Here is a 15,884-nt window from a genome sequence, read left to right as displayed (position 1 = left end):
ATCAGGGTCCCAACAGTCGCCCCAGCTACTGGGCCCTGCCATTCCGCCACTGAGCGGGGTCCTCAGGATGGCCAAATAGTGCTTGGGTTTGGGCAGACCCACATCATACTCTTTACATCAAAGTCTAAAGGATTCCCCCCAATGCAAGGGAGAACTCTGAGGACCCTGATGTAAAGGGGAACTCTGATATAAAGGGGAATGCTGCAGACCATGATGCAAAGTGGAACGCTGTAGACTCTGATGTAATGGGAGGGGCCACCTTATATCAAAGTTTCCCTTTACACTTGAGTTTGCAGCATTCCCCCTTACATCATGGTCTGGAGCATTCCCCTTTACATCAGACTTCCCCTTTACATCAGGGCCTGCAGAGTTCTACCTTACACTGTAAGGGGAAACCCTGCAGACTCTGGTGTAAAGGGGAACTCTGATGTAAAAGAGAATGCTGCGGACCATGATGTAAGGGGGACCATGGTCACCAGAGCCCCGCTTGCATCAGAGTCTACAACGTTCCCCTTTACATCATGGTCTGCCACATTTCCCTTTACATCAGAGTTCCCATTTACATCAGGATCCACAGAGTTCTCCGCTTCATCAGGGTACACTGTAAGGGAGAATCCTGTGGACTCTCATGGAAGGTGGAACTTTGTGGACTGTGATGTAAAGGGGAATTATGGAATCTGATGTAAAGGGGAACTCTGCAGACCCTGATCTATAGGGGAACTCTGACATAAAGGGGAACTCTGCAGATCCTAATGTAAAGGGGAACTCTGACATAAAGGGGAATGCTACAAACCCTGATGTAAGGGGGAACCGACTGCGATATAAAGAGGAAGGCTACGGACTGTGATGTAAAGGTGGGGGTGTCAGTGGCCTCATTCATGGCTTCTTGCACTGGGGCCCTGAAGGTTCTAGTTACGCCTCTGACTGAAAACATGAGATGATGGACAACAATTAGCCTCAACAGACAGCCATACGTGAGAAGACAGCCTGGTACAATGTTAGTCCCCTTAAAGGCTTTGTTTACATGGGCAGGGGAGTGGTCAAAATAGGAGCTGTAGTGTTACCAATTCCTGACTGCCCAGCTGCAAGATGACATGGATAACTGCCATGTTAGTACATGAAGCTGTGATCGCAACACTTTAGGCTCCATGCACACTAGTGTTATTTTTAAGCTCCTAGAAGCTGTTATTGCCATGCACAATACTTTAGGCTATTAGCATTTTTTGAGCTTGCGTCTAGGAGCAAAAAGAAAATGTTTTTTGTAGAGTACCTTGGAGCGTTTTTCCAGAAGAAAAAATAAAATTCTCCTAAATGCCTCTAAATGCTCCTAACTGCTTCTAAATGCTACTAAAATGCTACTAACAGCTTTTTTTAGCTTTTTTATTTTTTCTAAAACGCTAATGAAATGCTAATGCTCCTCAAAGCTTTTCGCTATTAAAATGCAACTAGAAGCTTTCACAAAAATGCTATTATCAGCATTTTTCATCCAGCATTTTTCTCTAGTTTTTTTTGAGCATATGTAAAACACTAGTGTGCATGGAGCCTTAATGAACCCAAGCACTGTTTCCATCTCTTCTAGCTTTGCTTACCCCTGCAGTACTCAGATGAGATAACGTCTAGAGGCAGCTTCACTCTGAATCTGAATGTGATTTGCATTTGTATTCAAGAGATGAATATGGTAAATATTCTAAGCGATTATATATTTAAAGAGGAAGTAAACCCTGATGGGTTTACTTCCTCTTTTTTTCCCTGCAAAGGTAAAGCATAATGGACTACTATGCATCACATAGTAGCCCATTATTTGTCACTTACCTGACACAGGAGCAAGCGAAGTCGCCGCTGTCCCCTGTAGTCCGCCGCATCCATCTTGCTGGTGGCGTCTCGCAGCTCCGACGAATGACAGCGGCGAAGCCGCGATGACGTCACTCCCGTAGACAGCGGTGCCCATTTTCGGGCAAATATCTCCTAAACCATATAGGTTTAGGAGATATTGCTTGGACCTACAGGTAAGCCTTAATCTAGGCTTACCTGTAGGTCAAAGTGGTTTGAAAGGGTTTACTTTCTCTTTAATAGTCTTCCAAATAGGTTTTAATACTGTAGGTATAGTTATATTACCTCACTCCAATGCAGTTTAATTATATACTGTAGGGTAAATAATTATTTGATCCCCTTCAGATCTTGTAAACTTGCCTACTTACAAAGAAATTAAGGGTCTATAATTTTTATCATAGGTGTATTTTAAATTATAGAGACAGAATATCAACCAAAAATCCCCCAAAAAAAAACACATGGCAGAAATGTTATAAATTGAGTGTCAGTTCAGTGAGTAAAATAAATATTTGACCCTTAAGCAAAAGGCAAGGTAAGACATTTCTTGTAGTTGGTTACCAAGTTTGCACAGGGATGGATTTTGGTCCACTCTTCTTTACAGATCTTCTCTAAATCCTTAAGGTTTCTTGGCTGTCGCTCGGCAACTCAAAGTTTCAGCTCCCTCCATACATTTTCTATAGGATTAAGGTCTGGAGACTGGCTAGGCCACTCCATGACCTTAATGTTCTTCTTATTGAGCCGCTCCTTTGTTGCCATGGCGGTATGTTTTGGGTCATTGTCATGCTGGAAGACCCATCCACAACATATCATCAGTGTTCTGGCTGAAGGAAGAAGGTTTTTGTTTCAATATTTTATTGAAATATATGAAAGAATGGTGAGCAGTTTTCAAAAAATTACATAATGCAATCCAGAGCGGGGGAAGGCCTGCTCCAGTAATGTTACAGATATGAAAACAGCTATGTAGTAACAGAACAATAGAAAGTACAATGCAAATGTCGAAGTAGTATATAATGCAGTATCAAATTTTACAGAGGAAAAAGGGGTACCATAGAAGAGAGAACGGGGGAAGGGAAAAAAAGGGGAAAAAAGAAAGGGGAAGAGCAGGGGGAAAGCAGGTTTGTATTAAGGAGCATTTGCAAGAAGGTTTTCATCCAAGATTTTACAATAAATGGCCCTGTCTATGTGGCAAAGTCGGCCTGTACCTTTAACAGAGAAACAGCCCCAAAGCATAATGTTTCCGCCTCCGAGCTTGACTGTAGGGATGGTGTTCTTAGGGTCATAGTCAGTCGAGTCGAGTTAATAGAAAAGAGCTCAATTTTGGTCTCATCTGACCACAGCACTTTCTCCCAATTCTTCTCTGAATCATTTAGATGTTCATTGGCAAACTTAAAATGGACCTGTACATGTGCCTTCTTGAGGAGCAGGACCTTGCGGGCGCTGTATAATTTTAATCCATGACGGCGTCTTACCAATGGTTTGTTTGTTGACGGTGGTCCCAACTGCCTTGAGATCATTCACAAGCTCCTCCCATGTAGATCTGGGCTGATCCCTCACTTTTCTCATAATCACCCTTACCCCATGAGGCAAAATCTTTCATGAAGCTCCAGACCGAGGACGATTGATGGTTATTTTGTATTTTCTAACACTTGCGAATAATCGTTCCTTCTCACTAAGCTTCTTGCTGATGGTATGTAGCCCATTCCAGCCTTGTGCAGGTCTACAATCTTGTCCCTGACGTCCTTTGACAGCTCTTTGGTGTTGCCCATGATGGTGGGTTTGAATGGAAGAAATATTCTGTGGACAGGTGCCTTTTATACACATAATGTGTCATCTTTAGCACCTTATTAAGTTGACAGGACTAATTTGTGTATCACATGAGCACATATTGTAGCTAATCAGTGGGAGCCAGAAGTATTGTTGGTTGGTAGGGGATCAAATACTTATTTTGCTCCCTGAACTGTAACTCAATTTATAACATTTGTATTGTTTTATTTCTTGGTTTTTGGTTGATATTCTGTCTTTATCATTTAAAATATACCTATGATAACAATTATAGACCCTTCATTTCTTTGTAAGTGGGCAAACTTAAAAAATATTAAAACCATGAGCGCCCAAACTCTTTTGGTAGGAAAAAGTATAACTTTCTGCTTTACTGAGCTGGGATCATCCATATTTCTATTGGGGAGGGTCTTACAACAATGGCCTTTGTTCCTGCATGCCTGAAATAGATTTCATGTAAGGAATTTTCTTTACTCTGGATCTTTGGTGAAGAAAGAGAAGATTAACCGAGGGGCCTTTCCCAGACATTACAGGCACCGCCACTAATATAGTGACAAACCCAAAAGGCAGCTGCTTTCACAAAACCATTTCACATAACTCCTGTTTTGCTCATCATTGTATGATTCCTCGGAGATACAATATGGGTTGGTGATGGTGCAGTACAAATCCTAATGAAGGAACCACTGGTATTGCCGTGTACAGTATGGACAGAGAGAAAACCCATCCAGTTCAACTAATAAGTGCAACTGTGTTTGTGTCTAAGAATAGAGATGAAAGAGCTGAATCAACCAGCTCAGGTTCAACCTGCATACATATACTACTGGTTCTTGATTTACCATTAGTAACATTGCAAACACATTCATCTTATTTAGACATATTTACACAGTTTCAGTTACATAGTAAGGCTCCATGCACACTGGGCTTAAAAAAATGGCAGTTCCTTTGGCAAAAAAAAATAATCAAAAAATGCTCTTATAGAGCATGTTTGTACACTTAGGAGTGTTTAGCATTTTTGTGCCAGAAAGCTCCAATCAAAAACACAATCCAGAAGGTTTTTTTATTTTTCCTGCCTCTAAATGGTGAGCTTAAAATATGCCTCTCAACGTCCTAATGTGTATAGACACATAGGATAACATTGAACTGCTTCTACAGGCAAAACACAAAACTCCTGTAGAAGCAGCAGTTTGTTAAGTCAGTGTGCATAGAGCCTAAAACAAAGAAAAAAAATATATTGAGTAATAGAGTTGATAATAACAGAGGCAGGGGGTGGCGGGTTGTTTGGGTGCTAAGGCTTCCTGATGAAGCCATATTGGTGAAATGCATTGAGATCGGGTTGCTGCTGTTACATCCGGGTTGTTGCTGACATCATGTCCGGTTTAGGTGGAACACAATCCGATTCCCAGGAAAGCATGGCGGAGATACATATGTTGGTTGAGCTTGTGCTGGTCTGGGCAAAACACAATGTAAGTGCATCTGATCAACCTGTTTTTAAACACTGGATTTTAATAAACGTGCGGCACTATCATTGTATTATTGTTTTTCTATGATTGTATAAATCAGAACTGGTTGTGAGAGAGGAAATCAGATTGGATGCTGAATAGACTCTACCCTTACTGCTGATATAAGTATAAAAGCTAAACGGTCCTTGTAGCCAGAAAAATCTGGTGAGTGGCTCCCTGTACCCCACGTGGTGGAGCACTTTGTTTTGTGGAGTTAGGTCTCTTTCACACTGGCACCTCCACCGAACCAAATCAGCTTGTTCAGTGGGGAATCTCGCTGAACAGGTGGATGACAGGTCCTGTTCGCTGTACAGAGCGGACACGGAGATGGCTCACTCTCCTCTATGGGGAAATCGGGTGGAAACGAACTGCCTGTCCGTTTTTCATCGGATCCGCCAGACGGATGGAAAATAGGACCGCCATGTGTCCGCTGACATCTGCCGCTCCATAGAGGAGACTGGAGGATCCCATCAGATACGTCTGAGAGGTGGACCTGATCGGAAAGCCCATGTGAAAAGGCCTTAAGAAGTTTTCACTGCTATACAAAATGCACGGTGGTTGGGACTATTTGAAGAGTTAAAGTGGAAGTAAACCCATCGATTTAAACAGTTAAAAAAAAAAGGCATGCCGGGAATGCTAACTGCACATTGGCTGTGATCTCAGCCAAACTATCAAACCATCCAATGGCTGGTGTCATAACGAATCACATGTGCAGCACCATAGCAGTTGAAGATTAAATAGAGGCAAAGATGGCAGCTTCCTTGGCTGAAAACGATAGGGGAGTTCCACTTTAAGCATTGCATAGAAGTTTGCTTCTGTTTTATGGTGGACATTTGAAATTTTGTGTAGCGATCAGATTTTTTTCACATATATATATTATTTTATGTTCATTGTTGAATTATCCGTTTGTAAAAGTTTTTATACTGCATACAGCAATTTTTTCATTAATTCTTTTAAAAAAAAGTATGCTAACACACAGACACTAGTTAATAATGTCACTGTAAGGATAGAGGTTTGCACGATTATTGTTTTATAAGGTATGCTAGAGCCTTTCCACTCATTTTATGGGTGATCGGACTGCCTATATATGGCTTTATTCCCCCATACACGCAAGTGAGGTGGATGGAGGAATCATCCCCACTGTGCTATAGTATTCGGACAGGGGGCTCCTCAACTGTTAAAATACACAAGTCTGTGCTGCAACTTCTGATTGAATGAAAATTTTACAAAATTTGAAAGATCCACTTTGTTAGGTCGACTTCTGTTGAGCCAGAAAAGCCATAGATGGATTTAAATTTGGCCTTTTCCTACTGAACCATTCAAATTCCATTCCATTTATGGCCAGCTTAAAGGTTGTGTGCCTACAAGCTCCAGTGTTGAAAATCTAACCCTGCCTACTATTATATCCAGGCTTTATCCTGTAGGTGCAGACCTTCTCCCCATTCACCCTGAGATCACTCCGGTCTTCCCCTCCTACCTACCTTTCAGCAGCAAACATGGGCACGTGATTACTTTGCTGTTTGCTTGTTTGTTTGTTGCTGCTAGTCTGGGTTGATGAGAGGAAAGGGGACACAGCTTAGCTAAAGGGGCGAACACTGTGACTGTCCGAGGGTGGTACAGCATACACCTTACATGCCCTGCCTGTCATACCCTAGATACGCTACTGCCTCCATTGCCAGTACAAATACTGTATACAGACAGGACCTGTGCCTGCTGAAGGTGCCAGAGTACCAGTGTGTAGCAGCCTGGTTATAGATAACAGGAAAATTAGGAAATGTTTTACATTGAAGTACATGAGTGTATAGTGCTATCATACACACACGTAACTCTACCCCGCAGGGGCTACTGATTTTACTGGTTCTCCCCAAGCAACAGTCCATTCGCTCCAGCTCTAATAAACAGTCTAGAGTTGTCTTTTTGTGGTTTATTGCTGGTAAAAATTGCAACATGAGAAGAGTTGGGGGCATGAGATACTCCAAATCTGTTAGAAAATGGCTGTGAGAGGACAATCGTCTTAAAAGAGAAGTATGGGATTTTTTTTCTAAGCATACCTAGGTGGTTGCAGCATCGGTCCAATGCTGCATCTGTTCCCTGCCGACTCTAAGGCTGAGAACCGAGCAATCAAACCCCACGATCGCTCCATTCTCAGTGCTCCCTAAGCAGAGATCTGGTGATTTTCCATCACTGGCTCTCCGCTCTGCTCCCCCATGCTCACTGGAGTGCTGGGCTGTAGAGGAGGCGGGAACAGCCAGCTCAGCAGCTTGCATGTGGGTGGATCCCGACTTTCCGAGCCTGGTCTGGCTCTGTGGTGTCAGCAGAGAGCGGGCTGAAGCCGACCACAAAATCCGTCAGATTTTTTCCGACGGATTTTGTCCGAAACTGGTGTTGCATACACACGGTCGCACAAAGTTGTCGGAAAATCCGATTGTTTTGAACTAGGTGACGTCAAACACGTACATCGGGACTATAAACGGGCCAGTAGCCAATAGGTTTCATCTCTTTTTTTATTCTGAGCATGCGCGGCACTTTGTCCGTCGGAATTGTCTACACACGATCGGAATTTATGCGATCGGATTTTGTTGTTGGAAAATTTTAGATCCTGCTCTCAAACTTTGTGTGTTGGAAAATCCGACAGAAAAAGTCCGATAGAGCCCACACACGATCAGATTTTCCAACAACATAATCCAATCAGACTTTTTCCATCGGAATTTCCAACCGTGTACACAGGGCATAAGGCCCCACAGCTGAAGACCATGAGGCAAGTCTCTTTGACATTTATTTATTATTACAGGTACTTATAGTATATAGCTCTGTCAATTTATGCAGCACCTTACACACAAATATATTGCACATAAACATCAGTCCCTGTACTTAAAGGGTAATTCCATTTTTGTGGGAACAAATTTCGCTATTAAAAAAAAATAATACAGCGTATACATTGTGACAAGTCTTATTGTAATTAAATGTTATTAAAGATTACCTTTTCTTATCAATCTGCACAATTTCATGCTTGTGTGATTTGCTGACTGATTTTCCTAGAAGTCTGCACTATGATACAAGTCAGATTTTGAGCATCCCCTGCAAAAAAAACCTCACTTCTGGTGAGACACACTCAAAGGAAAATCACGTCTTGGGGGGGGGGGGGGGGGATGCAGACCCTGCAGCTTTCCTCATTAGAGACCTACAGGTGAAGCAGCTGATTGTCAATTATAAGGCCCCTTTCACACTGAGGTGCTTCTAAACCACCAGTAAAACACTGAGCACTTTTGTAGAGCTTTCCATTCATTTTAATGGACAGGGGCGTTTTTTCCCTGCCTTGCCAGTGCACTGCCCCAGTGTGAAAGGATTCATTGATTTTAATGGAAATAGGTTTTCATGAGCTTTCAGGCGCTTTTTTAGCGTTAAAGCGCCTGAAAAGCACCTCAGTGTGAAAGGGGTCTAAAACGAATCCCATACAGATTCATATAGCACATGAACACAGACAAACAAACAGAATAACAAAAGGTAGGAATTTGCAACAAAGTTTAGTAATATCCTTGCAATGTATACAGATCACTCAGAGGGAAAAAAAAATTAAAAATCTCAACAAAAGTGGAGTTACACTTGAACAGACTTACAATCTAATGTCCCTAACTCACATTCATACAATGCACATACTAGGGCCAATTTACCTACCAGCATGTCTTTGGAGTGTGGGAGGAAACTGGAGTACCCAGAGGAAACCCACGCAGGCACAGGGAGAATATGCAAACTCCAGGCAGGTAGTACCATAGTTGGGATTTGAACTGACAATCCTATCGCTGCTAGATAGAAGTGCTAACCACTTAGTCAACATGCTGCCCCTTGACATCTGGTTACACTACATCACTGCACAGTGATTAGTACCCAGTGCAATCTCAGGAAAACTGCATAGTACAGGACGGTACTCTTCTCAAAGATTACAGTCCAGAACACTGGTAAAGACGGGGAGTATCTGAGACCCTGTGAGAGCAGTCTCAGACAAAGACAACTTCTGCCACTTATATCCAGGGGTCAAGTCCTGGGGAAAAAAGTGTGGGAACTCCCACCCAAGATCCACTCCCCCACCAAAAAAAAAAAAAAAAACAGCAGCAGAACGAAGGGGGAGTGTGGGACAGCGGCAGAACGGAGGGGGAGTGGGGGACAGCGGCAGAACGGAGGGGGAGTGGGGAGACAGCGGCAGAACGGAGGGGGAGTGGGGAGACAGCGGCAGAACGGAGGGGGAGTGGGGAGACAGCGGCAGAACGGAGGGGGAGTGGGGAGACAGCGGCAGAACGGAGGGGGAGTGGGGAGACAGCGGCAGAACGGAGGGGGAGTGGGGAGACAGCGGCAGAACGGAGGGGGAGTGGGGAGACAGCGGCAGAACGGAGGGGGAGTGGGGAGACAGCGGCAGAACGGAGGGGGAGTGGGGAGACAGCAGCAGAACGGAGGGGGAGTGGGGAGACAGCAGCAGAATGGAGGGGGAGTGGGGAGACAGCAGCAAAACGGAGGGGGAGTGGGAAGACAGCAGCAGAACGAAGAGGGAGTGGGGAGACAGCAGCAGAACGGAGGGGGAGTGGGGAGACAGCAGCAGAACGGAGGAGGAGTGGGGAGACAGCAGCAGAACGGAGGGGGAGTGGGGAGACAGCAGCAGAACGGAGGGGGAGATAGCAGCAGAACGGAGGGGGAGTGGGGAGACAGCAGCAGAACGGAGGGGGAGTGGGGAGACAGCAGCAGAACGGAGGGGGAGTGGGGAGACAGCAGCAGAACGGAGGGGGAGTGGGGAGACAGCGGCAGAACGGAGGGGGAGTGGGGAGACAGCAGCAGAACGGAGGGGGAGTGGGGAGACAGCAGCAGAACGGAGGGGGAGTGGGGGACAGCAGCAGAATGGAGGGGGAGACAACAGCAGAACGGAGGGGGAGACAGCAGCAGAACGGAGGGGGAGACAGCAGCAGAACGGAGGGGGAGGGGGAGACAGCAGCAGAACGGAGGGAGAGTGGGGGACAGCAGCAGAACAGAGGGGGAGTGGGGGACAGCAGCAGAACAGAGGGGGAGTGGGGGACAGCAGCAGAACAGAGGGGGAGTGGGGGACAGCAGCAGAACGGAGGGGGAGTGGGGGACAGCAGCAGAACGGAGGGGGAGTGGGAGACAGCAGCAGAACGGAGGGGGAGTGGGAGACAGCAGCAGAACAGAGGGGGAGTGGGCGACAGCAGCAGAACAGAGGGGGAGTGGGCGACAGCAGCAGAACGGAGGGGGAGTGGGGGGACAGCAGCAGAACGGAGGGGGAGTGGGGGGACAGCAGCAGAACGGAGGGGGAGTGGGGGACAGCAGCAGAACGGAGGGGGAGTGGGGGACAGCAGCAGAACGGAGGGGGAGTGGGGGACAGCAGCAGAACGGAGGGGGAGTGGGGGACAGCAGCAGAACGGAGGGGGAGTGGGGGACAGCAGCAGAACGGAGGGGGAGTGGGGGAGACAGCAGCAGAACGGAGGGGGAGTGGAGGACAGCAACAGAATGGAGGGGGAGTGGAGAACAGCAGCAGAACGGAGGGGGAGTGGAGGACAGCAACAGAATGGAGGGGGAGTGGAGAACAGCAGCAGAACGGAGGGGGGAGCATGCTCACTGTAACTAACAAAGTGTGTGTAATACACTAACCTGGAAGTTAGTCAATGACTCTGGCAAAACTTGCAGCGGACCTCTTGGGCGGGAGGACTTGGAGGCTCAGCTCAGGAGAGGAGAAGTTGAACTGGAGAAGTCTGGCAGCTCAGAGTTGGGCTGCACTGCTTGCAATGTGCTACAGCAGCTGCGGGAGTAGTCGGCGGCGGCCCCCGGGACTGTCTGACACTGACTGGGCAGTGGGCACAGGCTGGATCTTTACCAGCAGTAAGTGTGGCTCTGTCTGGTGTGGTGTCTGTGGCTGGCTTCTCTCTCTCGGAGGCACTGCTCAGCCTAGCAACTAGTTACTCAGGCATATACAGGACCCGGCTGCTAATGGGAACTAAGTTCCTGTTGTGGAAAAAGTACAGGAACTCCGTTCTCATGCGTTCCCGTACGACTTGAGCCCTGCTTATATCCCAAAAGCACACAGTCACCAGCAATTAATTCAAGGTACTAAAAAGTCTCCAGGACAGCTGTTACCTTCCACCTTCCTCTAGACACAGCCCAGTGAGTGAAACAGTCCTTCTATAGACCAGATCCCTTTGATGAAACCCTGCAGTCAGTTCCAGATCACTTCCAGATCCCAGCTCTGCCACCATTGAGACCTTACAAAACAGAAACGCGGTCTACTGGCAGTCTGAGGGGCAATAGCTCCTTGAGGCTTGGAACTCTCCTTGCTAGGGAACGGCAATCTCTCCAGGGTTTCAGACAATTTATCAGCTTTCCCACCTTCATATGGACACACCACCTCAGGGATTGGCGAGGACCTGATTAATATTCAGGCTCATTCTTTGAATTCTACCTCTCTAAGCTCTAGAAACTTCTTCTAGAGGCAGAGGGAAGCAATCAAATTCCTAGCTTGTGAAATCCTAAACAGACCAGACCAAACAATCACTACTCCCTTGATTAAAGAAGAGAGTGCACTATTGAAACATAAAGTGACAGTAACTGGACTGCATGACTGTATTTGGGTGAAGAATTATATTTTTGTATGGTATTTTCTATGAACTGTATCTGTGTTGTCTCTGTATGCATCAGATATAATACTGACAATTGTTCTGCTGTTATATTGCTGTTTGTTGAAAGACCTCACTCATTCTGTTTTTTTTTTATTTTGCACTGCCGGTAAGCCTCTAATGATCTGGTTGTTGTTGAAGTAAACTGTAATTGAAACTAAGCAATACTTTCCTTCATTAACACTCTCAGAAATACATAGTTACATTTTGGTAAGACAAGTCTGTATTTAGATCAATGTAACACTCTAGTTCCTTTGCAGATTCCTTTGCCAGCCATTTATTAGACATCTTACAGCTTGCCTAGTCTTGTGACGATAAGAATTTCTCCCTTGATATGGAAACATACTGACAGGATAACCAGTTTGTTACCAAATTTGGCCTGGATTTTTTATACCGTATATATGTTTATGTGATAGTGGAAGGGACACAGCTCATGCTTTGGATAAAACTCCACTGTGCTGGAGATCTCTGGCCGCTGCAGGTATCTGATGCTTACAGGTGTGTGCTGTGCCTTGTAGGGGCTTATTTCACACAAGCTTTGGTCTCTGATGAGTGATCTGCATTTGGATCACTCATCAGAAAGCATTTGACAGGGGGCAAGGAGGCGTTGCTTTATGCCCTTGATCCCTGCACAAGCGCAACGCAACAGTGTGCATTGTAAGTGGTGGCAGGGTGCTTGCAGAGTAGCCCCATTTGCTTATATTTGGCAACAGTAGATATATTTCTGGCTGTTGTCGCCTCTGGAGCTAAAGGGGGGGGGGGGGGGTAGCAAATAAGGGGTTGTAAAAGAGCAGCTCAACTGTGGAATTTTACTGCCACAAACCATTAGTGTGAACAAGTCTTAAAAAACATGGGAGCTGGTGCGATGAACCACAACACACAGTTCAGGAGTAGGTATCCGGCACATCCAGAAGTGTCTGATTATTGCAGCCAATGCAGATCTGCAGCACAGCAAAGCTTTAAGACGCAGGATGCTAGAAAGGTAAGTATTTATTTTATTATTATATTTATTATAGTTATTTATATAGCTCTGGCAATTTACATGTTCATTCACATCAGTCCATGCCCTCAAGAAGCTTACAATCTAAGGTCCTTAACTCACATTCATACATACACATACTAGGGCCAATTTAGACAGGAGCCAATTATCCGACCAGCATGTCAGTGGAGTGTGGAAGGAAACCCACGCAGGCACAGGGAGAGCATGCAAACTTCATGCAGCTAGTGTTCTCGCAGTGATTCAAACCTATATACCTTTTTTTATGGGCTGGGTTTAGTTTAGATTGGCGATCATAATAACAGGGTCACTTTAGGCTACATATAGAGTACAAAATAAATTTAGATACCGGCGCTCAAAAATACCACTTTTACTCTTGTGCTGGTACGCTGCAATCCCAAGCGCTCCCTCACCTAAATGAAGAAATATATATATATATATATATATATATATATATATATATATATATATATATATATATATATATAAACTGTGTTTGGGGATTGCGCCCCCTCTTATTTTTTGTACAACCCAAAATTTCTATAGTGCATGTAATATAATTATATACCAAAAAATTATTCATTTCTATCCATCATTACAGTGATTCACAACGTATATTAATATTGTGATACTCCCGCCGGAGACCACTCCAAGTGCTGAACAAACTCCCAAGTGGAAAATTAATCAAAAAATGATTATAAAAATTATAAACAAAAAAATGTACCACAATAAAATGCCACAATTGTCCTCGAATGCAATGGTCCTTATTCTTATATCCGCCCCCCCCCCCCACACCGTTGTGTGAATACAGTCCAATCTCCAAATTACAATAAAGTGTTGAATCAAAGCCCAAATCCTTCTGTGTTCATGTGCCTTACTTTCCACCAGCATAAGCTATTCGTGCCAACACCACCTTATGAAACTGCCACTCACCAGACTTAAATGTTACAGTACACCTTCGGTCCATTCAATGGATAACCACTCCTTAATACGCTCTCCTGTTAGCAATTCCTCAATTATTGTGTATTCATAAAAAGGTATATGAAACCAACATAGTGTAAAACTGTTTCAACTTTAATTGTAAAATTTTAAAAACATATTGCACTCACATCTCCATGTGCCTTCTAGCCGACACTAAGCATATCCAGCCATATGTAAACAGCATAGGATCGGGCAAGCCAATGATGCTCCACAGGTGGTTCTTTCCTCCCTCTACTCAGTCAACCTGTCTCTGGCTCGGAGCTTCCTGACGACGCAGAGGGTTCTGCGAAACGCGTAGAGGCTGTGGAAACAAGAGGTGCAATAAGAGAAGCCAGAGACAGGTTGACTGAGTAGAGGGAGGAAAGAACCACCTGTGGAACATCATTGGCTTGCCCGATCCTACGCTGTTTACATAAGGCTGGATAAGCTTAGTGTCGGCTAGAGGACACATGGAGATGTGAGTGCAATATGTTTTTAAAATTTTACAATTAGAGTTGAAACGGTTTTACACTATGTTGGTTTCATATACCTTTTTATGAATACACAATAATCAAGGAATTGCTAATGGGAGAGCGTATTAAGGAGTGGTTATCCATTGAATGAACCGAAGGCGTACTGTAATGTTTAATTCTGGTGAGTGGCCATTTCATAAGGTGGTATTGGCACGAATAGCTTATGCTGGTGCAAAGTAAGGCACATGAACACAGAAGGATTTGGGCTTTGATTCCACACTTTATTGTAATTTGGGGATTGGACTGTATTCACACAACGGTGTGTGTGTGTGTGTGTGGGGGGGGGGGGGGGGGCGGATATAAGAATAAGGACCATTGCATTCAAGGACTATTGTGGCATTTTATTGTGGTACATTTTTTTGTTTCTAATTTTTATAATAATTTTTGATTCATTTTCCACTTGGGAGTTTGTTCAGAACTTGGAGTGGTCTCCGGCGGGAGTATCACAATATTAATATACATTGTGAATCTCTGTAATGATTTTTTGGTATATAATTATAATACATGCACTATAGAAATTTTGGGTTGTACAAAAAATAAGAGGGGGAGCAATCCCCAAACACAGTTTATACATATGGAGTACAACTTTACGTTCAGCAAGAGGTGCACGACATTTATACTGTGTAAGCAATTTTCTAAACTAGTCTGACTGAGGAAAGCATACCTGTTATACTTGATTAAAGAAAAAGCATAGTGTATTTTCAGTGAACACATATTTGAGTTACTATTTAAAGTGTATGCGCAGGCGTAAAACAAACATAGCCTATGTCACAGTGACGGCTCAATATGTTCCTTTTACTGAGGGGTATTTTCCAGCTGCAGTCAGTTTCTCAGCTCCCTACCTGTTGTTGCTACCAATGGTAGTACTTAAAAGGAATTGTCATGAGAGAAAGGCTACTATTGACTTCCCATTTGAGAATGCTATTCCCTTCACGCTGATGCTTTGGCAAAATATTGTCTGAGTAGTTGACCTGAACAAGTTTAGATCTAAAGAATTTGGACACCTTTCTGATACCCATTAACAGCAATCTTGTTCGGGGTCTGTGAATTTAAAAGTATCAACATTTTCAGAAGTTGGACAGCAATGGCAGCCCTGTACTTTTCTCATAAGAGGTTTACATGAAGGACATCTCCAGGGTGAAGTTCTGACTCCATTATTTGAAAATGATGAATTGACTACATCATGGTCACATTTTCCTCTGCAGCATCCTATTAAGCCCCATTCACACCTGAGCGTTCTTGCACATGTGTAGCATTCTCCTAGATAGCTGATAGGATTAAATTAATAAAAAAATTTGTGCTACTGTTGTACTAAATCAACATAATGCAATAATCATACATAATATACCCAAATTCCTTAAGTGTCCATACAACAATGCAGTGCCTTTCTGACTGACAAATAATATGAATCAATTCTAAACCCTTATATTAAAGTGTCCATAAATCTTTGTGATATTCTTCAATGGTGCTCTCCATGCCATAATTCCACAAACTCAATGTGCTCTTCCCTCTAATATATCACTTATCACATATCTATATCACTTTATATCCCCTCTAATGGGTCCAGATGCAACAAGTAAGTTTTCCACCACTCTCAATATGTTCCCCGATGTAATGT

Source organism: Lithobates pipiens, unplaced genomic scaffold, assembly GCF_037356315.1.
Source record: "Lithobates pipiens isolate NorthernLeopardFrog02 unplaced genomic scaffold, aLitPip1_a1.2 Scaffold_16, whole genome shotgun sequence".
In the NCBI taxonomy this organism is placed as follows: Eukaryota; Metazoa; Chordata; class Amphibia; order Anura; family Ranidae; genus Lithobates; species Lithobates pipiens.
Note: the sequence above shows the minus strand (reverse complement) of the source record.